Raw genomic sequence first — 26,221 nt, 5'->3', positions numbered from 1 at the left:
TAAGAGATGTATCTGTCTCTCCAAATCACTCTAAGTTGCAGAAGAGATTAAGGTCCCTGGAACGAATATTTTGAATGCCACTTGACTTTCAGATGTACAGTATGTCCATCAGTTTTAGGTTAGAGGATGGTTTCTAAGCTAGACACAGGTCACCTCTCAGCAGATTGTAAGATACCAAATGCAGCAATGGTGCTTTGAGGCAGTCCATGTAGGAGATATGATATAGCACAAGCATAAACAAACTAAAAATCCACAAAAACAGGTAGAGGGAAGCAAGGCAGCAAACACCAACAGATGAAAGTTAATCTTCTTTAATACAGATAAAATGTGAAGCGCTTTTCGTTTGAGACTGTGCTCAAACTTCTGCAGACAAACTGATTACACAAATCACAAGTATATATACCAATTAGGTGAGCTGCTCACAGAAGCACTACATCAATTAAGCAATTAAAAACTGCACCAAGGTAATAAAGCATTTAAAGGCATATAAAACAAAATAGCCTAAAATAAAATAAAAATATAACCGTCCAACATGTTGATTAAATAATCTACTGAGGATAGATATATATATATATCAACTAATGTATACTACAAAAAAATAAAAAATATATAAAAAATGTGAAAAGTATATATGTATATATATATATATATATATATATATATATATATATATATATACATCTATCTTGATAAACTTTTAAGTTTTAAAACACTGACAATAGAACAGCATTCATTAAGTCCAGGGGTATTATACGCATTTAATCTAACTTGCCACATAAGTTCTAATTCTTCCAGTTTTAATGGAGTAGGGCCTCCCCTAGGAACTTTGTGAATCTGATCTATTATCATAAATTTAAATTTGTGGTCCGGGTTGAGACTGACATGCTTAGCCAAAGCATTGTCGAGTTTATTCTTCCGAATTGCATAAATATGTTCATATAAACGGTCACGGAGACATCTCTCCGTTTTCCCTATGTAGAACGATAAACAATTCTGGCATTGTGCTAGATAAACTATCATTTTAGAATTGCAATTCACTTGACATTTCAAAAAATATTGATGGTTGTGAATAATGATTCACTAACATATCGGCAGTAGTTACACGACTGACACTTGAACATACCCGGTGTTTTTGAGTATGTGCGTTGGCGTTGCTCGAGAAGGGACTTTAAATTTTTTGCCCTTCTATACGTAACCACTGGTCTGTCACCAACTTTATTGAAAATACTGAAATCACTTTTAAAGATGGCCCAATTTTTACACAAAATTTCATAACAAGATTTACTATTAGTACTAAAAGTTATATATTTATTTTATTTTGCAACGGTTGAAGGTGGTTTTAAGTACAAACATGTATTAAGAGCATTTAGGCAGTTTTGTTTTATATGCCTTTAAATGCTTTATTACCTTGGTGCAGTTTTTAATTGCTTAATTGATGTAGTGCTTGTGTGAGCAGCTCACCTAATTGGTATATATACTTGAGATTTGTGTAATCAGTTTGTCTGAAGAAGTTTGAGCACAGTCTCAAACGAAAAGCACTTCACATTTTATCTGTATTAAAGAAGATTGACTTTCATCGTTGGTGTTTGCTGCCTTGCTTCCCTCTACCTGTTTTCATGTAGGAGATATGTTTTAGGCCCTGTATTCTCTTTGTGAAGAGCATCTGCGGGTATTCCAGTTGTTGCATGTGCCTGGCCAGACACACAGGTTCATAGGTGTGTACTAGGCTAATGGCCCTGGAGCCTTTACAAGCCTAGCCCATAGGATTACCTTGCCATCGTGCCACCTGACCATGTCAAAAGAACATACGCAGTGATTGGCCTGATGACAGTAGGGTAGTAAGACAGTAACATCCCTGGGCCCATAAAGTATTCGTTTGCTTATAAGCTGTGCAATATAGAAGGACTTTTTACCACTGTGGACACTTTGGTCGAAAGTCAAGTCATTATTCATGTATGTTCCCAAATCCAAAACTATGTGTTCCACTCTTAGGGGCATATTGTCAATGTGGTAAATTCCTGAGGTGGTGGATTTTACAAAGGACGCAATGATGCACATTTTGGTATTTTGTTTTAGTCTATGGCTCTAGTACCTCTAATAGTTTGAGGCAGGCCTTCCAGCAAAATGTCTGAGTCATTTTGGGGAATCATTTACTCCTCCTAACTTGTAGTCATCCACAAAATTTGTCATTCAGAGACCCTTGGTGTTTGCAGAGTAGTAGATGTGAAATGGAAGAGGTACCAGCAGTGAGCCCTATGGGACTTCACAGGTGATTGGCCTTTTTGTGGAGGTAGCTTTCCCTTCCCCTGTTTTAACCTCCTGAGTCCGATCTGTGAGCCAGATGGCAATCCGGCAGGTGATGTAGGAGTTTATACCTAGGTAGCTGGGTAAGCTTTTCCATTATGCTTGAGTGAGGCACTATGACAAAAGCTTTGGCCAGGTCTAGCTAGGTAGTATGCACTGTCTTGTCTTCATCCATTGCTTTGGTGACCTGTTCAAAGAAGTCATCTAGGTTAAATTGGAATCTAGCTTTAACGAAAAAAACATGGCTGAGTCGAATGTTTGGAGACTCCCTATGTCCTTACAAATGAGGCTGGTCAGACTTATGGGTCAGTATTTAACTGGGTCAGTGAATAGCTCTCCCTTGTGCAGGGATATGAACATTGCTTTCCTCTGTTCAGTTAATACAGAGCCTGTGTGGAGGCTAAGGTTGAGTGGTGTTGGTAGGGGCATAAGTAAAACATGCTTCATGCTATTTATGATGCATTCTGAGATATCATCATGGCCCATTGATGCAGTATTTCTGTCCTTTGACATAGCTTTCTGGACTTCGTCCAGGATCAGAACAGCTGTGAAGTTGCCATCCTTTTCAGACTTTTATAGGTCTGGGAAGCAAGAACAGTCAGAAGAGAGGAGAGAGAGCAGACAAGGAGAGTACAAAATTAACACATTAAGAGGGTTGTGCTGGTAGAGGTGGGAGAACATGGGTAATATTTTTTTGTTTGGGATAGACCCCAATTTTTCCAAATTAATATTTAAAAGGGAATTGGCAACAGATAAGACAGATAGGAGCAATTGTTAGTCTGACATTTGGAAGGGGAGACAGATGTCCTGATGTTAGACTGACACATATGGCGATGGTGGTGTGAGCCTCATGCAGAGTACCATCCTGGTCTGGAAAACATTAATGTTTGTCCAACCCTTATGGTACTGAGTGGGGAGACCCCTTTGCTGAGGAGGTTGAGGCCTTGGACCTGACCTGGACAGTGAGTCTTGCACCCACTGTAGGAGAAGGTCATAAGGGCCCCACTGCCGCCTCTGCCAGGCAGGGCTTGGCCTTAAGTGATCTGGTACCCTAAAGGGTACCAGCTCCTCTGGCTGCCTATTTCCTCTCCCTCCTCCTTTCTGTGCACATCACCTTGTGCCCCAGTCCCCCCTATTCTGGTCTACCCACACCATCCAGGTTACTTGTTTCTTCCTTTTCCTCGCAGTCTGCCTTACTGTTCATTTTTTCTTCATACATACATAGATACATACATACATTCATCACATCCTAATTAAGCAAAACTGTACTTTGATAATTGTGGAGGAAATAACTGCATTAATTCGGAGGTGTGGGGGCCACAAAACAACCAGAATTCATAAGAAATTTTTGCTGTTCTGAGGTACATTTTAGAGGGTTTTTTTTAATTCTATTTTTTTATCCAATGATGACAACAAAAATAATGATTAAGGAAAGAAATTTAGTCTTGCTCTTTAATTTTACCTTTTCCTGCATCCTTTCAGCACACCTTAACTGTCCAAGACTATACTGGAGTAAACATGGTGAAAATAACTGAATTAAGCTTGGGGTTGGGGGCTGCTAAGCTTGTAGAAGCCATGCTGTTATAAATACTATTGAAGTGCATTTTAGAGATTTTTTTTCCATATAACACTTTATTCAGTGATGGCCTGAATACAAATCAAATGTAGGGAAAGAAATTTGTTCTTCACAATAAACTGGGAAGAAAATAGTTGAGTATACCAAAACATACCTTAGGGGATAGTACCTGCCTCCTTGTACCGCCCCCCAAAAAATGCTGGTAACCTTCAGATGTTCTTCATGTTTCACTGTTGCAGTCATTACATTTGGGTTATCTGCTTGCAGGTAGACCTCAAGTCAGCCTGATTAACAAAGTCTTGGGTCCTGCGTCTGTTGCTGTCCCTTCTCCCATGATGTCAGGTCGCCAGGGGTATAAAACATGCAGCCGACGCCATTACATCACTCTTTCTTGCCGTGCTGTGTCCGAAGCAGAAGCAGTTCGCAAGTGCCGGTCGGCCGACTCCTGAAATTTTCATTTTCAAGTTTCAGAAATGAAGTCTTCAACTAAAGCTAAGTACCCCGTTGGGGAAACTTTTTCTTTCTCCTTACCGATGTCAGTAAAAGTTAATAATTGCATTACTTGTGGAAAGCAAATACCTCATAAAGATTTTTATTCGTACTGTATTCCTTGCCTAGGCCCTGACCACGCCGTACCTTGCTGCCGGTTTTGTGCTTTATATAATCAGCGCACTATCAGTCATCGGTATATTTTCGCCTCTAAATATTTCGGTTCATGGTTCACTTATCTAGAAATGTCGTCGGTTAGCCATCCGACTACTGGGATTCTGAAAAAAAAACAAAGACAATGATAGAGACAAGTCGCCGAGGTCCAAAACTGCAGACGACGCTTCTCCTAAGCCAGTCGCCAGTTCACCGGTACTCAGTGAGGCGCGTTCGCAGCCCCTGATACCCGCTACTTCTGATTCGCAGGCCTCTTCTGAAACCCATTTGGAGTCCGGTATGCCGCAAGATGCTTCAACTATGGAACCCGCGGATGTCTCTACCTTGGATGGGTCCGGAGCCACTGTGCAGGTACCGGCTTCTGAAGGTGTATTCAGGCCTACGGACGTGCATATTAAACCAATGCCTCCTTCTTCACTTAGGCCTAAATCTCGAACCATGCCTAAAAAAACCGACGCCCAGGCCACATGCTCAGGCCTCTATGCCTAAAAAACAAATGATAAGAATGGCTGAAGATTTAATGACTCTAATCAGGGGTAGCCAATCCCCCCCCTTTCTAAGAGGCCTAGTACTGAAGTTATTTATGAATCTTCTGACCAGGATTCAGTTTTTTTCTGATTCTTCTGATGATCTGGATTTGCCCTTAACTACTTATGAGGATTCTGATGCAGAGGACTCCATTCCCTCTGCTTCCCCTCCAGAGGATTTTTCTTTTGGGGAAACATTACATACTCTAAGGGAGCATTTCCACTGGGAAAGCCAGTATATGTCTGATTCAAAAAAGAGGCTTAGGGATTTCTTACTCCTACCTCAGCACAGGCCTGGAGCTATTCCTCCTGTACTAGACATTATTGATGATGCTTTTTTGGAATCTAGTTTGGCCCCGGATTCCTTGCCTCCTGCTCCCAGAAAACCTGACAGATACTACAGGGTCCCTGAGTCACACAAGTTCCTTTTTAAAAATCCTATTGCGGATCCAGAGACTATTTCACAGGGGCCCAAGGGCATTAAGGCATCTACTGCTAAAAATCCTACCCCTTCTGATAGAGACTCCAGGGCGCTGGATAGATGGGGTAGAAAGGTTTACACTTCTGCAGTCTTGGCCATTAGGGCTTTAAACTGCCAGTTTCATATGTTAAAGTATTAGCAACATGTTATTGGATTGCCTAAACAGAAAATGATGTTGAACCCTGATTATGTGGAAAATAAAGAATTACAGGATTTAATGCATTTTGCTGAACAAGTTGGAAAACATACTTTGCAGTGTGGTTTTGATTCATTAGAGGCCTCTTGCAGGGCTGCTGTTACTGGGTCTGTGCTCAGAAGGCATGCTTAGCTAAAGGAGCAGTCTTTACCTGATCATGATGAAGCTAAATTGTTGGATGCTCCCTTAAATCAGGACCGCCTGTTTAGAAACAAGGCCGAGGAAGTTCTTAAAAAGATGGAAGATAAAGCTAAATCTATGCAAACTGTTAAAGATTTCTTACAACTTTAGCCTCCTAGATTTAGTAGGCACTGGCCCTCTAAGAATTGGTCCTTTCCAGCCCCTTCCAGATCTTCTCAAGCCAAACCCAGACACAGCAAAAGCCCCAGGTTTTAGTCCCAGGGGACGCACAGGACTAAGAAGTGGGGGGCCTCCACTTCCAAATATGGGAGTAATAAGACCCCCCCCCATGGTAAACTGTCTCAATGACTTCCGTTTAAAATTACAAAGCACTTATCAACTGACTGCCCCTTTGGGGGGAAATATTGCTCTTCATGCAAAGAACTGGGAACTCATTACCCAGGACAAATGGGTTTTAAATATAGTGTCCAAGGGATACAGATTTCACTTCCACACATTGTCAACACCAAGCAGGTGGCTGGACCTACCCCCAAATCAGTGGGCAGAGGCCCAAAAACAAGTAATTTCTCTCTTAAGCATGGGGGCTTATTCAATTGGTACTGGAAGAGGAAAAGGGACAAGGTTTCTACTCGAGACTTAGTTCTCTGCACTGCCTGTTGGCTTATCTACTGTACCCAGGGTATTCACAAAGTGCCTAGCTCCAGTTATTGTATTTTGCAGGCAAAGAAATATTCAAATATACCCATACCTGGACAATTGTCTAATTCAGGGAGAAAACCAGGACATACTTTTAAAGCATCTGGCCTTTGTACAGAGGGTTCTGACTTGTCTGGGGTACACCATAAAAGAAAAGAAATCACACCAGGTACCCTGTCAACTAATTATATTCCTGGGAGCAAGCTTGAATACAACTTCCCAGATGGCTTACCTCATGCCAGAGAAACAATTTCATTCGACAACCCTCTTCAAACAAGTGGCCACAAAAACTCTGCTGTCTGCAAGACAAATACTGCAAGCCTTGGGGTTCATGGCCTCCTGCATTCTTCTAATTCCATATGCAAGACTGCATATGAGGAAATTACAGTGGTATCTAAAAAGCCTATGGTGTCAACATTCTCAGGATCTAGAACCAATGATTCCTATCATACCTTGCCTACACCTAGAATTCCTTTGGTGGGCAGAGGCCTGCCACCAAAACAAGGGACTATCTTTCACACCACCCCCTGCCGCCTAAACCCTAACAGACGCATCAGACTATGCATGGGGGGGCTCATCTGGCAGGGAAGTGCATTCAGGTCCAATGGAACTCAAGTCAAATACACCTGCATATCAATCAAAAAGAAATGTTAGCTGTACAGAATGTTCTGACAGCCTTTAGGGACCACATTCTTCCAGGACAACTTATGGTAAAGACGGACAACGCCACTGTTATGTGGTACATAAACAAGCAGGGGGTACACATTCTTACCCCCTCTGCAGGTTAGCCATGGCATTGTGGAACACAGCCTTGAGCTACCAAGTACACCTACAAGCTCAATTCCTGCCAGGAAAATTAAATACACTGGCAGACGGACTAAGCAATAACATCATGGACCCACACGAGTGGAAACTGGAACCAAGGATTTTCAACATGTTGACAAGCAAATGGGGAGCCCAGATATAGACCTATTTGCCTCCCCCCAGAACTACCAGTGACTCCCCACAAGCAAGCCTGGAAAGTGGATGCTCTGACCTTCAGGTGGAAAAACCTATCACTCTATGCCTTCCCCCCCTTTGCCTCTGCTCTCCAAAGTACTACTAAAAATCAAACAGGACAAACCAAGGATGATTTTGATTGCTCCAGACTGACCACGCCAACACTGGTACCCCTCCTGCACAGTGTATCATGGTTATCCCCATGGCACCTGCCTCAGACTCCTTCCCTGTTGTCTCAACAGGAGAACCAGATTCTGCACCCTCAGCTTCTAACACTGAGCCTTGCAGCCTGGCTAATTGCATAATCTCTCCTTTACCATCTCTCAGTAAACCTGTGGTGGATATCATTTTAGAGGCAAGGAGGCCTAGTACTAGAAAATCCTATGCTGAAAAATGGGAAAGATTCTGTGCCTGGAACCAATCTCAAGGGATGAGCACAGCAGCACCCAATTTACCTCAGATTTTACAATACTTAACTGAGATGCTTCACAAGGGCCTGTCTTTTTCCTCCATTAAAATCCACGCCTCAGCCATTTCAGCTCATTATAACACAGAACCTCCCCTCTTCTCTCATCCACTGCTCAAACAGTTCCTCAGAGGGGCCAAAAATATGAGACCACCCAGGAGCGCTCCAACCTCAGCCTGGGACCTTAACTTTGTTTTGGAGAAACTCATTCTACCTCCTTTCGAGCCAGCTGCTACTGCAGATTTAAAATTTCTTTCTTGGAAAACAGCTTTCCTTTTAGCAATCACTTCAGCTAGAAGGGTATCTGAATTGCAGGCCCTTATGGCAGTGAAGCCTTTCATCATCTTTCATGTGGACAGGGTGTCACTCATCCTTCATGCCCAAGGTGGTATCCAGTGTGGCTCTTAATCAGTCTATTCATTTGCCAATCTTTTTTTCCAATCCACAGAACATAGGGGAATGGATGCTGCATTCCTTAGATGTGCACAGACAACTTAGATTCTACTTGGACAGGACTAAATCTCAAAGGAAATCTGAACAACTGCTGGTGGCATTTGCTGCAGGGGCAGAGGGGAAGGCTATTTCAAAGCAAACCATTTCTAAATGGATAGGCCACTGCATTCATTTCTGCTATAAGCACTATGGAAAACCTATCCCCCAGGGGATCAGACCTCACTTCACCAGGGCTGCATCTACCTTTACAGCCTTACTCAGAGGCGTTCCTACCAGGGACATCCTAGAAGCTGCTACCTGGAATTCTGTACATACTTTCACCAAGCATTATCATTTGCCAATTTTCTCTAAATCCAGAGCTGGCTTTGCCACTGCAGTCTTGCAGGGCCTTATTAGCTGGTCCTAATGCTATCTAAATCCCTCCTCCCAACCATAGCTTTGGGAATCTACCCAAATGTAATAACTGTAACAGTGAAACACGAAGAGCATAGTACAGTTGTGTATACTTACCGTAAATGTAGATGTTCGAGTGTCTTCACTGTTGCAGTCCTGGTTACCCTCCCTCCCTCCAGTCCCCTAACTTCTTTTGGCTATACCTCTACTTTCCTTTACTATGCTTAAAAGCCTTTTTGGTGTATTTATTTTTTTGTTGGAGGTATATCATTGTACTTTTATATTTAATTGCTCCTCATTAGGGGGGCACCTGACATCTGGGGCAAGAAAAACTGATGTAATGGCGTCGGCTGCATGTTTTATACCTTTGATGACCTGACGTCATGGAAGAAGGGACAGCAACTGACACAGGACCTAAAACTTTGTTAATCAGGCTGACTGAGGGCTACCAGCAAGCAGAGAACCCAAATGTAATGACTGCAACAGTGAATACACTCGAACATCTGCATTTATGGCAAGTGTACACAACTGTACTTTTCCCCCCTCTGTTGTTAGATTAAGATGAAAATTAAAACACAAAGTGCCACAGTCCTATATTACAAGTTGCTGCTGTCTTAGATATGCAGCATGCCTTTATACCCCTACCCCCCCCTCCCAAGAGACGGCCGCCGCCTGTGTACCCCTCTAATGTCAGACTGGCTCAAAACTGAAAAAGAAAGCAAATAGAACATAAAGTATTTCAACTTGCTGCTGTCAGACATGTAAACAGTGTGCTTCCTTTACTCTTCAATAAAGATATCCACCTGTATATGCTACTGATATATACAGATTTTAAATGGTTGTAGATAGTGACCATGCAGTGCATGTAACATATCTTGATTTGGCTAAAGTCTTTTATACCTGTCCCTAAGCTAGGATTGTACAAAAGCTAAATGTTTTAACTATCAACCCATGTATGGTAAGATGGATAGCAAACTGGCTGAAAGAACCCACACAGTGCAGGTTGCAGGTGCTTCATTGGAAATTAAGAAATTAAACAGTGCTATCCCTCAGGGCATGGTCTGGTGCTGGGACCTCTCCTTTTTGTATTTATTTTTCAGACCTCTCAAAACTACCGGCAGTTTGAAATAATCTGCCGACTTTGTTAGCCAGAGTAGTGTACTGTACAGGAGTAACAAAGTGCTGTGATCATTACTTTTTCACTTTCTTCACGGTTTGACACACAGATCCGCTAGAATGAACTTACCGTAGGAAAAATCATCATATGGGCAATTATTGAGTACAGCTCCTGGCTTTGTATTGAAACACTACCCCACCAGCAGTTCTGCGCAGGAATGGGCATTGTGACGATGTTCTTCGTGTTTCACTGTTGCAGTCATTACATTTGGGTAACCTGCTGGCAGGTTGCCCTCAGTCGGCCTGAATTCCAAAGTCTTTGGTCCTGCGTCAGTTGCTGTCTTCTCTTCCATGACGTCAGGTCGTCAGGGGTATAAAACATGTAGCCGACTCCATCTTCTTTAGTCTTTCTTGCCGCGCGGTGCCCGAAGCAGAAGCATTTTGCAGGTGCCGGTCGGCCGACTACTGAAATATTTGAATTTGAGTTCCAGAACCGAAGTCTTCACTAAAGCTAAGTACCCCATTGGGGAAACTTTTTTCTTGCTTTTTACCGATTGTCAGAAAAAGTTAGTAATTGTATTACTTGTGGGAAGCAAATACCTCATAAGGATTTCCATTTATACTGTATTCCTTGCCTAGGCCCTGATCACAATGTGCCTGGCTGTCGGTTCTGTGCTAGATTTAACCAACGCACTATTAAGCGTCAGTATATTTTTTGCATCGAAGTATTTTGGAAACCGATTTAAATACCCAGAAATGTCGTCGGATAGCAATCCGACTACCGGAATACATAAAAAACACAAAGAAAAGGACAGAGAAAGGCAGTCGAGATCCAAAACAGACGACGAAGCTTCTCCTAAGCCAGTCACCAGTTCGCTGGTACTCAGTGAGGTGCTTTCGCAGCCCCTGATACCCGCTACCTTCGAGTCGCAGGCCTCTGCTGACACCCATGTGGAGTCCGGCATGCCACAAGATACTCAAGGTATTGGACTGATGGATGCATCTCCCTCAGATGGGTTTGGAGCCGCAGGCACTGGCTTCTGAGGGTGTATTCAGACCTCAACATTTGTATATCAAACCGACGACAGCTGCAAAACCAAAGACAAAAACAACTTCTAAAACTAAAAAAACGATACATGAGCCACGTGCACAGGCCTCTATGCCTGAAAAACAGATGATCAAAATGGCTGAAGACTTTATTACCTTGATCAGGGGTACCCATCCCCCTCCAGATAAGAGGCCTAGGCAAGACACTGATTATGAATCTTCAGATCAGGTTTCTAGTTTGTCTGATTCCTCTTCTGATCAGGAATTATCTATACCTCCCTATGAGGATTTTGATGCTGAGGAGTGTATTCCATCTGCATCTCCTCCTGAGGATTATTCATTTGGAGAAACCTTGCATACTTTGAGGGAGCACTTTCACTAGGAGAGTCAAGACTTCCCAGAATCAAAAAAGAGGCTCAGGGATTTCCTTCTTCTCCCTCAGCACAAGCCTTTAGCCAGTCCCCCTGTTTTAGACATTGTGGATGATGTGTTTTCGGAGTCAAGCTTAACCCCTGACTCTCTACCTCCGGCTCCTAGTAAGCCTGACAGATATTATAGGGTCTCTGACTCGCATAAATTTTTATTTAGAAAACCTGCTGCTGATCCTGAAACTATTCCACATTGTCTAAAGGAAGTTAAGGCCTCAACAGCAAAAAATCCAACACCCTCTGACAGAGATTCAAGAACACTAGACAGCTGGGGAAAAAAGTTTATACATCTGCAACCTTGGCAGTCAGGGCCTTAAACTGTCAATTTCATATGCTTAAGTACCAACATGTTATGGGACTGCTGAAACAGAAAATTATGTTGATTTCAGAATGTGCAGAAAATAAGGAATTGCAGGAATTATTGCATGCAGCTGAACAAGTTGGAAAGCATACTTTGCAATGTGGTTTTGATTCCTTAGAGGCCTCCTGCAGGGCCGCAGTTACTGGATCTGTAATTAGGAGGCATGCCTGGTTAAAGGAACAAAATTTGCCTGATCATGTTAAAGCTAAATTGCTAGATGCACCCTTACAGCATGATTCTCTGTTTGGTATTAAGGCAGAAGAGGTTTTAAAGAAAATGGAAGACAAAAAGTCTATGCAAACTGTTAAGTGCAGCCACCAAGATTCAGTAGACACTGGCCTACAAAAAATTGGTCCTTTCCTGTGTCAGACAGAGCTCAAAGGGGCAAATCTAGATGCCCTAAGGGTTCCAGATACCAGGCGCAAGATTCATACAGGTCAAAGCAATGGGGTGCATCCACCTCCAAATATGGAGGAGATAAAACGCAAACCTACAGAAAGCAATCCCAGTGACTTCCCTCTGCCTACACCAAGCACTTATCTTTTGACAGCACCCATAGGGGGAAAATTAGCACTTTCTGCTCAAAATTGGCAGTTAATAATGCAGGACAAGTGGGTACTAAACATTGTATCACAGGGATACAGATTCCATTTCCACACTCTGCCAATGGCAAATGGTTGGCCAGATCTGCCAAAAAGTCAATGGGCAGAGGCACAGAAACAGGTTACGTCCCTCATGGATATGAGGGCCATTCAGACAGTACCAGAACAGGAAAAAGGACAAGGTATTTACTCAAGACTGTTCTTGGTACCCAGAAAGGACAAGGCCTGGCGGCCAATACTAGATTTATCGATTTTGAGCACATACCTGGACATTCCAAAATTCAAAATGCTGACTTTACAGCAGCTTCTGCCCGTGCTGGGCAAGAATGCTTGGCTGGTGACTTTAGACCTAAAAGAGGCATACCTGCATGTCCCAATAAGACAATCATGCAGAAGATACCTCAGATTCAAGGCTGGCTTAATGCATTACCAATTCTCTGCACTGCCCTTTGGCTTATCTACTGCGCCCTGGGTGTTTACAAAATGCCTGGCACCAGTAATTGCATTTTGCAGACAACGAAGTATACAAATATATCCTTACTTGCACAACTGCCTCATTCAAGCAGAGAACAAGGACACTCTTCTTTGACACCTGGCATTTGTGAAAAAGCTTCTAACATGCCTAGGGTACACAATAAACGAAAAAAAATCACAACTGGTACCCTCTCAAAAGATAACATTCCTGGATGCAAGCTTGGATACAACTGCCCAGATGGCTTAACTCATGCCAGACGAGCTAAGGCAACTGACTACTTACTTCAAACTGATGGCAACAAAAACTGGGTTTCATGGCATCCTGCATCCTACTAATTCCATATGCAAGACTGCATATGAGGAAACTTCAATGGTACCTAAAAAGTTTATGGAGTCAACATTCACACAGTCTGGAAACAATGATTCCTCTCATTCTCTGCCTGCAGCAGGAGTTTCTATGGTGGGCAAAGGCATGTCACCAAAACATGGAACTGCCCTTCACTCTACCCTCTGCCAGCGCCAAACCTTAACAACAGACGCTTCAGATTATGCCTGGGGGGCCCACATGGCAGGAAGATGCATTCAGGGCTTATGGGCACCAAAACAAATGCATCTACATGTCAACCAGAAAGAGATGCTAGCTGTTCAAAATGCCCTAAGCCTTCAAGGACTTACTTCATCCAGGACAACTACTGATAAAGACAGACAATACCACAGTCATGTGGTATATAAACAAGCAAGGGGGCACACACTCATACCCCCTTTGCAGATTAGCCATGGCACTGTGGGACACAGCTTTGACCTACCAAATACATCTTCAAGCTCAATTCCTGCCAGGAAAACAAAACACTCTGACAGACGATTTAAGCAGAAACCTTATGGATCCTCACGAGTGGAAACTAAATCCACAAGTCTTCAGCATAACAGAGAAATGGGGGAGCCCAGACATAGATCTATTTGCTTCTCCTCAAAATAATCGATTGAAAAGATTCTACACAAGGACTTATCACAGACAAGCATGTAAAGTGGACGCCCTATCCTTCAGTTGGAAAAACCTATCAGTTTACGCCTTTCCTCCTCTGCCTCTTCTACCCAAGGTCCTCCTAAAAGTCAGACAAGAGAAGCCAAAGATGATATTAATTGCCCCGGACTGGCCCCGCCAATACTGGTACCCAATCCTAAGGAACTTGTCTCAATACCCAGCTTGGACCTTGCCTCAAAGACCATAACTACTGTCCCAGCAAAACAATCAGATTCTGCACAATCGACTTCAGACTCTGAACCTGGCAGCATGGCTAATCATGTAGTCATACAAGCAACACCTCTCAGTAAAGCTGTGATGGATGTCATTTTGGAAGCCAGAAGGCCTAGTACTAGAAAGTCTTATGCTGACAAATGGAAGAGATTCTGTGCTTGGAATCAAGCACAAGGAACTGATATAGCAGAACCAAATATTCCTCGGGTTTTACAATACTTAACTGAGATGCTTGACAAAGGCCTATCTTTCTCATCAATCAAAATCCATGCCTCTGCCATTTCGGCTCATTGCAATACAGAGCCACCAATCTTTTCTCATCCTTTACGAAAGCAGTGTCTCGGAGGAGCCAAAAATTTAAGGCCTCCTAGAAGATAACCATTACCTGCATGGGACCTCAATTATGTGTTGGAAAAGCTCACCCTGCCTCCATTCGAACCAGCTGCTACCGCTGATCTGAAGTTCTTATCATGGAAAACAGCTCTGCTACTAGCAATTACTTCAGCAAGAAGAGTTTCAGAGCTACAGGCCCTCATGCTGTAGAGCCCTTTCTCATATTTACCCAGACAGGGTGTCTCTGAGGACAAATCCTATTTTTATGCCTAAGGTGGTTTCCAGTGTGGCTCTTAACCAAACAATTCATCTGACAACTTTTTTATCCAAATCCGCAGAACAAGGGGGAGAGAATTCTGCATTCCTTGGATGTACACAGACAGCTAAGATTCTACTTGAGCAGGACTAAAGTTCTAAGAAAAACTGAGCAATTACTAGTGTCATATGCTGCAAGATCAGAAGGAAAGGCTATTTCAAAGCAGACAATTTCAAAGTGGATAAGCCAATGCATCCGTTTCTGCTACTTAAACCATGGTAAACCTGTGCCCAGGGGCATTAGGTCTCATTCCACCAGAGCTGCAGCTACTTCAGCAGCCTTTCTCAGGGTAGTACCAACCAAAGAAATTCTAGAGGCTGCTACTTGGAGTTCTGTTCACACCTTTACAGAGCATTACCATTTGCCTGTCTACTCTAAGTATAGGGCAGGCTTTGCCACTGCAGTGCTGCAGGGCCTTATAGCCGCACCTAATGCTGTTTAGCTCCAGCCTCCCAACCATAGCTTTGGGATTCTACCCAAATATAATGACTGCAACAGTGAAACACGAAGAACATAGTACAGTTGTGTACACTTACCATAAATGTAGATGTTCGAGTATATTCACTGTTGCAGTCCAGGTTACCCTCCCGCCATCCCCTGTTATTCTGTAATTTATCTTTCCTTCTCTATCCTCTACAACCTATGTGGTGTATTTGCTTGCAGATGAAGGTAAAGTTTATATTGATGCATGTATATATATATATATATATATATATATATATATATATATATATAATTTTGCTACCTTTTTGGGGGCACCTGACATCGGGGGCAAGAAAAACTAAAGAAAATTATGTCAGCTGCATGTTTTATACCTGTGACGACCTGACGTCATGGAAGAGAAGACAGCAACCGACGCAGGACCCAAGACTTTGGAATTCAGGCTGACTGGGGGCAACCTGCCAGCAGATTACCCAAATGTAATGACTGCAACAGTGAATACACTCGAACATCTACATTTATGGTAAGTGTACACAACTGTACTTTGCATGGTAATCATGGCTGAGTGACAAGCCATACAGATTACTGAGTGACAAGCCATACAGATTACCAAGTGATTTGGTGAATGTTCATTGGGGAGTATTCATTATATGGTCATACTTTGCCGTTCCTGAAATACGGCCATTGCAAGGGAGTTATTCTGTGTATATTTTTGTCCTTTATTAGCAAAGGTAAGGAAAGTTTCAAGTAGTACATAATTGTACAAGTGTTGTATACTTTTAAATAAAAATGAAGCACCTGTTTTGTTAGCTAAATCAGTGTCTTTTCTCTAGTGTTGTACATGTCTGTACAGGAATTGTTGCACCCCCCCCCCTGTTTCTTTACTCTATTTTTTGTAGTAATTGCTTTTGCAGCAGGGCCAGTCGTATTTCTTTACAGTGATTCTTTCAGTTTTCTTTTCAGATGGGCAGGCCCCCATGCACTCCCCCTAACTTACAAACAGTGACTCCAAGTTACTACTTGTGTGTGAAAATTGGTAAATACTGTATATTTTTATAAACTTTTGCATATTCAGTTTGGTGATGAAGGTCTTCTGATGTTTATTCAGAGTGATACAAGTGAAACGGAGGGTGCTGGGCAGGGTTTGGGTGGTCCTTCCTACTGCGCATCTGGTGGGGAAGTGTTCCAATACAAATCCCAGCACCCCCTTTGGAATGTACTTGCTAAACATATCAAACAATTAGAAAGACCTCCTAAAAGTTTCTAACCAAAAAGATCACAGGCCTAAAGTCCTTGAGCTACCAAGAGAGGCCTGAACCTATGTCCCTTTTAATCAGTGTCTTACAAACTTATGAGGGTAAATCTCTGTCACATTTATGTTGCCATTAATGACCTTATCCTGGTTGTCCTGTTTGTTCTCAAGTCCAGTATCTCTACCAGTACTAGAACCAGGGACCTAAATCTTCACAAACAGATAAGTAAAACCCAATGGAAGGACAGGATTACAACACGATGCCTCCCAAACCTCTGGAATAAACATCCCCTGCATGTTAAGCCGTGCAACTCGCTGTCATCCTTTATCCATAAACTAGATGACTTGGATGAGTATCCACAGATTTATTCCAAGACTGACCAGTATGGCTCTCCTGGAGAAAGGAGGTGCAGCCTGAGGGAGGATATTATCAATGCAAGAGATTCAGTAGCCTTGGAATATCTATGAAACTAATTTGTCTGTTTGTTTGTGAGGAAAGTGAAAAAAGTAATGATCACATTACTTTCCAAACTTGTTACTCATGTACAGTACAGTACAGTACTACTATACAAGCTATAGTGAACCTCTGTGCATGCCTCTGATATTTGTGAGCAAAATTAAAGAAATAATGACCATGCTGTTCCCAGCCCAGCACAAGATAATGTTACCTGTGCACACCAGAAGTTTGGGAGGAAAATTCAAGAAATAATGAGATTATCCCAGGCATCCCAGACAAGCTACAAGGACCATCTTCCCCACCTCTGAGGTTCAGGAAAGAGGTAACTACTAAGCCTGTGTCAAAATCCACTTATATGGCCTGGAGGTGTGAATACCGCCAGACCAATAGAAGCTCTGAAAGTCTGGATGTTTTGTGATGCATGATAATAAAATCAGCTACTTTCCCCACATCCCCAAGTTAGCCACATCTTTTTGTTTGTACAATGTCTTTGTCTTGTGCTAGCAAGGATGGGCATATATATATAATCACTGCTGCTCAACAATTGCAACACAACAAAGTATTCCAAGACAAGACGTTTCACACAAATTACAAAGTTAGAATAGTGAGCTAACAACAGTAGGTAATACCCCAGTTTTATATATATATATATATATATATATATATATATATATATATATATATATATAGTATGGGTCCCCTTCAGATGGTCCATGTGATCGAACTTTAAAAAAGTTCGGTCCAATGGATGGGGATCTCCATGAAGATCGGATCAGAGAAAGATTTCCTTTAACTTAGTAATCTCTCTCTCTGTTATATTTGAATAGCGAAGGTGCGGGGGGTGTGCTTGCAGGGCCTTTGCCTTGCTTAAAATTTATTTTTTTTCCACATATTTGAACATTCAGATGTTCAGTCATATAGTCTCATCCATATGAAAGTCGAACATTTGGGTGTTTGAATATGTGAAGTAGATCCATATATATATATATATATATATATATATATATATATATAAATGTGTGTATAATTTTAATAAAATAATTGTTTTGAATATTCTGTCTTAGTAATAATGCAAAACCCACCAACAGTACCTCTCAGCTCTACCTATTTTTGTCTATTTTTTACTGTGTGCAACATAATTTTTTTGCAAATCCCTGAGGATTACAACTAGTCAGTAATGCCAGACCATTAGAGTTTCATACTTATCATTAACAAAATGCTTGTTGATGAGCAAAATATGTTGTTCTGTCAGCTTTTTAAGTAAATTAGATTAGTACTTAAAATGTGTCCCTGAATTTACCACCTCCTCCTCCCACAAACGCACACACAATCCTCCTGTCTCACTTTTAGCTTTGATCCTTCAGTAGCCCAAACCAGAGACTGATCATGGCCGAATGGAGCCCTAGGCAGGATAATGTATCAGCACACACACACACACACAGCAGCACCCCCTCCCCCCGCCATTTAATTGTCTCATTACTTTGCAGTTTCTTCCTAATTACCATAAACACTGTTGTCAGTGTACATACCCTTTTCTTTACTTCTGTGATGATTAGAGATATTTAAAACTTTTATTTCAGATTTTATAGCACAAACACTAATAGCAGTTTTCTAGACAGTGCAGTTTCACAATGAAAATAGATATAGCATAACAGTAGTATTCTCTATTCTTGAAACTCGCATTCATAGACTTAGTATAACAGTAAGCTTCAGTGTTCTTGAAACTACATTCATTGAAACGGCATTGAAACCCATATTCAAAGAAAATGCATATGGTCAGTGGTGGATCGATTACCTTTCGACTGTTATCAAAACCATAGGCCCCTTGCACACACTTTTAGGATCATGCATACATGCAAGTGTACTTTGATGCACCATCCTGATTATATTAAATTTATATTCCTTGTGTAATACAGCACCACTTACTAGAGTGTGTTTTAAATTTGTAGGTTTGAGCATTTTTCCAGTAAGCAATGAAACGATACTTATGAACCAATAATGACAGAACTACCCAGTACAGAACATTTCAACCACAAAAAGCCTCTCATTCCACCAGTATCAGTCAATATACACAATCTCTGCAGAAGTAAAAGTAATCTGAATAATTCTATATTCAAGAGATCTGTAACGCTGCTGCTGGCTAATAACTTTACATTTCAGTGTTTTATGTTCCAATTCAGTGTCTGCTGCCCTTGACAAATAACTTGCCAATGTTACCAGTTTTTTTAAATGTAATATTGCAATAGGGGAATGGCTGTCAAACCGGCAACAGATTCATAGTTGCTAAGCATTGTATCCAAAGGAGGATACACTCAAGAGTGCAGCATCCCCATGCCCTTAAAGGGCATTGCAATATCAGCACTCCATCTACATGTTCTGCGGGAGTGGAGTAGAGCCCACAGCCTTCTGCAGCAAAGGTAAGTATGCTACCTGCTATGCTAACATTGCTTTCAAATTTTATAGCACAAACACAGATGATGGTCATTTGTTAAACAAGACAGCTACACATTGAAAACAGATTTAGCATGAGCAACAGTAAACTTCTCTTCCCTTGAAGCTCAACATTCCTTGAAAATACACATTCTTTGAATATGCAGAAACTCAACATTCTTTGAAAATGTATAGAAACTCAGCAGTCTTTGAAAATGTATAGAAAGTCAACAGTCCTTGCAAATGCAGAAACTCCATATTTTTTGAACATGTACAGAAACTCAGCAGTCCTTGAAAACGTACCAAAACTCGACACGTCTTGTTGGCAGTTTTGGTAGTTGAGGTAGAGGATTCAGGCTATAGTCTCCTGTAATCAAGGTACAGGGTTTAAGCCTGAATAAGTTACCCAAAATGCCATTTCTGACTGGGGTATTTTACACACACACACACACACACACACCACACCACACCACACCACACCACACCACATACACACCACACACACACACACACCCTGTACAGGTGCAATTGCTTGCATCCATAAAGAAATGTATTGTGAATGCAAAGTGCATTCTTACACACACACACACACACACACACACACACACACACACACACACACACACACCCTATACAGGTGCAATTGCTTGCATCCATAAAGAAATGTATTGTGAATGCAAAGTGCATTCTTAAAAAAAGAAATGTTAATTTTGTGGCAGCCAGCTGTGAGCCCCTCAAGCCAGTGTTGCCTAGGTTGCCTAATGTTGGCTCTGCCCCAAACTGTCTGGTTGATCATTGCCAGTGTCTTGAAAAGAAAAAGTTACCATTGATGGAAACCTCAGCTTCTCTCTTCACACCAGCATGCCTATACCAAACACAATTCACTTGAAGTTTGAACATTCCAGACTTTCTGCACTGTTTCAGCCATGGAGAAAAAACTTTGCAAAGTTCAAGTGTAATGTGACTTGAATGGTTAGGTCAATTGCAGCACCTCCTCCCTAGGGTGCCTGCCATACCACAGGTGCATTTTCTTTTAACAGGAGTACCTCAAGACATTTATACCTGTATTGGCAAATAAAATGTGTATTTGTAAATGTAGTCAAACTTGTAAAGCATGGGACATTCAAAGTTTTCGTAGTCAGTAGGTAGGGTATCCATCCTTCAATAAGAAATGCTATGTATGTCTGTATAAAAAGGATGGAATGCTTTTTAATTGAAAATGAATTGAAGTACTGAACTTCTGCACTGGATGCATTCAGATATGCCAATTACCTTTGCTGCAGTTGAGTTACTGAGGTTATTGATCTACACTGGTGAGGTTTGCTGCTGTGACAACTTTGTAGATAGTTTCAGGGAGACCAAAAATTTGCAGGTGTTACAACTTTCATGTGTTCTATATAAGCTCATCAGAATTACTACAGTTAATTTCCACTTTTTAATATGTGCATTTTGCATTGCTACAATTCAGCTGATATTGCAAAAATCTGGCATTGATCAGGGCCTTAAGCATTTGCAGATGTCGTTAATGTAAACCTAATTAACAGTACGTAGTTAAATTAAGTCCTTCTTCCCTGTCTTCCTCTTGAAATGTGTGGTATCTTTGAATGTGTGATTAGCAGAAGATGAGAAATGCACCCCCCCCCCAATACATTAACAGTACCATTTTACATGCCTTACAGAAACTTGCTGCAGTGGCTCTTGTTTATTGGCTGGCATATGATTACCGGGATAGCCTGCTGGGCTGTAAGAGCCCATTTTCAGTAGAGGCTCAGGGAGGAAAGTTCTAACAATATAGTACATGTAAAAAAACAAAGGCTAAAACAACTAAGAAACCAAAAAAACAGGTAGCAGGTATGCAGTCGGCAGCAAACATTTATTTAAGCGCTTTTCGTCAACTCTACAAAGCTGACTTCATCAGAATACGTTCAATGTCCATAAAACCATATATATGTATGTATATATATATATATATATATATATATATATATATCTAGTAGAATTCACTCAATTGGCACAACATCAATTAAAGCAACAGCCCCTATAAAAACATCTCAATTTTAAAGTGTTGAATAAAAGGTTAAAAGGTATGTACAAGTAATTTTAACAGCAAATTAACATAGTATAGTCCTAAAAAATACTATTTACTCATCCAAACAACTAAGACTACTAAAAACTTAAATAAACCAGTTTGAAAAATGTTTTCTGAAAATTATATTTAAAAAAAGTTTGAAAAAGTTCCCCTAATAAGAATCTACTTACAAAATGTGCGTACTAAATATATGTAAATAAATCATGTATATACGTACACTCTTTAGCTTCTTAGGGACCTATACTTGGTCACCTCTTCAGACTGTTTAATTTCAACACACTACTGATTCAACAAAAGTCATTTAGTCCAGGGTGACTATAAGCATTTAATTTCACTTGCCATTTTAACTCGAGTTCATCAAGTTTGAGGTTTCTTAGACCTCCCCTTGGATCAATTTTGACTTGAATATTAACCATAAACTTAAAGCTATTGTTTAAATTGTATGTTGTGTGTTTAGCAAGGACATTTTCAAGTTTGCCCTTTTTAATAGCATAAAAGTGTTCGTACATCCTGTCCCGTAGCCTTCTCTCAGTTTTACCTACGTAAAATGCTGGACAGGATGTACATCTAGCTAAGTATGTGACAAATGTTGAATTACAGCCAGGGTTGCCAGACGTCCCTATTTGGGCGGGACTGTCCCGAGATCAGCAGCCTGATCCCAAGTCCCGCCCTGCCGTTTTAAATCCCGGCCAGCCTCCGCTTTGTTTTTTTTTTTTTTTTTTGATTGGCCCGTATACCTGGCATACGGGCCAATCAAAAATCGCTAAACACGGAGCTTCTTGTGTTCCGCATTAAACAGAAGTAGCTCCGTGTTTTAACAATGTTTAATTGGCCCGTATGCTGGTATACGGGCTAATCAAAAATCTCTAAACACGGAGCTACTTGTGTTGAATGCGGAACTGCAATGCATTAAACACGAGAAGCTCCGTGTTTAGTGCAGAGCTACTGTTCTTTAATGCGGAAAGACCTTTTTTTTTTTTGGTCTTCACCTGCTGTGACTTTTTTTTTTTGTACCTACCTGGCTGGTTGGAAATCTGGCAACCATGATTACAGCCAAATTTACTCTTCAATTTATATGTTGTTCCATTTACTAGGAATTTATTCATTTCAACTACAAATTTGCAATAGTTGCAATTCAAACATTTGTGCATACCAGAGTGCTTCACTACAAGTGTGTCATGCTTTTCTAATAGGGATTTAAGGTTCTTCCCTTTCCTGTAAGTCACTCTGGGTCCTTCACCTATTTTCTGGTGAATCTCAGGATATAATTTAAAGAGGTCCCAGTTTTTCCTCAAGCTAGATACACAGTGGTTACTATATGTGCTAAAAGTAGTTATGAAATTTACAGAGAAGTTGTTCTCAGGCTGCCCGATACTAGCAGGCACATCCTTATTAGCATTACCACAGCTATTCACCTCTAGACCCATACTCAACTCTATAGTAGATACCATAGAGTTAACGCTCAAAAGAGGGGAATATACTCTGTCACATCTTTTTTCTGTAACCTCCTGGATGAGTGAATCAGGTAGTGGTTCAGGGTACCCTCTGTGGAGGAACATGTTCTTAATAACAGTACATTCAGTAAAAAAATCTTCATCCAAGCTTACCATCCTAGAAGCTCTCACCAGCTGTCCCTTGACAACAGATTTCTTCTGGTGGAAAGGGTGACAGCTGGTGTACTGAGGAAAGGTGTTAGAGTATGTAGTTTTCCTAAATATGTTAGCTGTGAGTGCATGCAGGTTGTAATTTTTACTTAAACAAATGTCCAAGTAAGCCGTAGTGTCACAGTTAAATGAAGATGTAAACTGAAGAAACTCAGTGGTGTTGTTAAAGTAGTCAATAACTAACTGACTCTTGTTCTCGTTACCTTTAAACAGGATGAAAATATCATCCAAAAATCTAGTATAGAAAACGAAGGTATCCGAAAACCTATTACCACTGAAAACATACTCAGATTCCCAGTAGGCCATTACTAGGTTAGCTATACTACCTCCACAGGGGGAGCCCATAGCGACCCCCACTTTTTGCAAAAAGAAGTCATTTAGGAACATAAAATAGTTGTTAGATAATACTAAGTCTGTGAGGACCGACACCAAGTCGATTTCATTAATGGGTGCATTATATTTCTTAAGCATCAAACTCACCCATTCCAAAGCTATATCGTGGGGTATACTAGTATACAAGTCTTTCACGTTGACGGTGAGAAAATTAAAATTCTCATCAAACTTCAAAGTACCGATATTTTCCAAAAATGACCATGAGTCCTTACAAATTTGGGGCTCATTTGCAAGATATTTCTGCAAAATGGCATCTAGGACTTTCGCACAGGAGTATGTGGGTGATCCCCTACTGTCCACTAAAGGTCTCAATGATGGATTTCCAATACTCTTGTGGATTTTGGGGATACCAAAAATACAAGGGTATCTGGGATATAGTGTCTTCATATAGTTATAGGTCTTTTGGTCTATACATCCTTCAATAAATAAATCCTCTATGCAATTCCTAATGGTACTATAAGCTTTGTTTACTTCAGAACGCGAACTAGGGACGTATGCTTCAGTGTTAAATAACTCAATCATCCGGTGTTGATAATCGAGTGTACTAAACACCACTAGGCCCCCACCTTTATCAGGTTTACAAAACCTAAGACCCTGTGTTGTAAAAAAAATGTAACGAATCGCTTTCGTCATCACTCAAATTAGTAGAAAGGTTCCTGACATACTTATATGTGTTAGCATGTCTGACATCTAATTCACAACATTTCTCAAATAAGTCTAGCACGGGATGTAAAGGGGGGTTATATGTGCTAGACACATGGTGATTCTATTTCCCATTAAGACATGGAAGTTTAACTTCCTCACAAAAGATTTAATGTCCAAAATAGTGTCCGCAATATTCCATGGTTTAGATGGAATAAATGTGAGGCCCTTGGATAATAAATCAACCATGTCAGAACTGAATTGAGTGTCACTATAGATGTACAGTATAATATGCAACAATATGTAACAATGTAACAATTTTGCACAACTGCGGTGGTGGTGCTGCGGTAGCGCTGTCGCCTCACAGTAAGACATTGTCCCGTTCGATTCTCAGCTAGAGCATCTTCTGTCTGGAGACATGCGTGAATGGGTGTACCTTCGTTGAAGGTTGTGCGCCAGGGCTGGCAACTCGGCATGTAAAAATCTACTGCCAATCATTAGCAGACCAGAGTTTCGCTGTGGCGACCCCTAACCAGGAAAAGCCGAAAGACACAAGACCAGTATAAAATGTACAGACAAGCTAACTTCAAGAGATGTTAAGCATATGAGTGTGCATGCATACATACAAAGCTAGCTAACACAGTTGAGTAATAAACAACTTAGGAAATTATCATGATACAGTTGGGGGATATTAACAATTGCTAGGAAGGTAGAGGTAGAGATGGAAGTAAAACTAGTAAAAGATGTACGTAATAAGTTGATACATTTCTGACTGAACATTTAAATCACCAGGTTTACTTGGGCATGAACGTGATAATGCCCCACAGTCAGCAGCAGTCACCAATAGCATTAAATAGCTGATACTGAACTGCAGTTGATATCATACAGCACAACTGTTTTCTTTATTGTAAAATGAAATACAAGTCAGCAAGTAGCTTCTCAATGTATGTCTTACACAAACCTTTGCAAACTTTTCCCATAGTCATGCCCATGGCAGAATCTGTTACTGTAGTTAAAATAATTGCAATATTCTTCGTAAGCTGTACAGAATTTGTTAAACAAAAATTTCAGGTATATGTATCTATCTGTGTTTTTCCATTTACATATATGTGCGTGTGTGTGTGTATATATATATATATATATATATATATATATATATATATGTAGTGGTGCTGCGGTAGCGTTGTCACCTTACAGCAAGACGTTGTCCTGTTTGATTCTCAGCTACAGCGTCTTCTGTGTGGAGGCTGCGTGAATGGGCATGCCTTCGTTGAAGGTTGTGCATCAGGGGTGGTAACTCGGCACGTAAAAATCCACTACCAAACATTAGCGGACCGGAGTTCCGCTGTGGCGATCCCTAACCGGGATAAGCCGAAAGACACAACAACAAAGTATTATGAGAAAAGGACCAGTGCCGCCACAGCTACAGTGCGATAAAACTTTATTATAAAGATAAGCGTGTTTTGGTATTTCTGTTTCATTAAAAGTGATCTGAAGAAGAGCGTGGATATCTCCCAAAAGCACTTATCTTTATCACAAAGTTTTATCTCATTTTAGCAGTGGTGGCCCTGGTACTTTTTTCATTATACTGTTTTCTTGGCTTCAAGTACCTGGCTTTAGTGACCATGCTTCTAGTTTTAATCTGTGCGCACACACACACACACACACACACACACACACACACACACACACACATCCATGTGTGTAAATATAAATATATATGTGTGTGTGTGTGTGTGTGTGTGTGTGTGTGTGTGTGTGTGTGTGTGTGTGAACGTTAGTTATAAGTAGTTAATGATATATCTTCATATATATATATATATACTAAATGCAAGATTGCACAATGCTGGGGAAAGGGCATATTTCACAGTCCTCTAGAACTGAGTGATCTCACACACCTGTCGATCATCTGTGTAGTCAACCAGATTTTGTCAGCTAAGCAGATGTTGACCAAGCATGGATTTGAGAATGTTCGTGTGTGTGTGTGTGTGTGTGTGTGTGTGTGTGTGTGTGTGTGTGTGTGTGT

General features: G+C 41.0%; 1 protein-coding gene across 1 annotated transcript in view; it reads left to right on the top strand.

The window, feature by feature from the left end:
• Nucleotides 1–26,221, top strand: part of LOC122795582 (zinc finger protein 354B-like) — a 697,034-nt gene that overhangs the window by 550,142 nt on the left and 120,671 nt on the right. The window lies entirely within an intron of this gene.

The sequence above is a fragment of the Protopterus annectens genome, chromosome 2.part2 (genome assembly GCF_019279795.1).
Source record: "Protopterus annectens isolate FY-2018-M chromosome 2.part2, PAN1.0, whole genome shotgun sequence".
Taxonomy (NCBI): domain Eukaryota; kingdom Metazoa; phylum Chordata; order Ceratodontiformes; family Protopteridae; genus Protopterus; species Protopterus annectens.
Note: the sequence above shows the minus strand (reverse complement) of the source record. Positions and strands in the feature narration are given on the sequence as shown.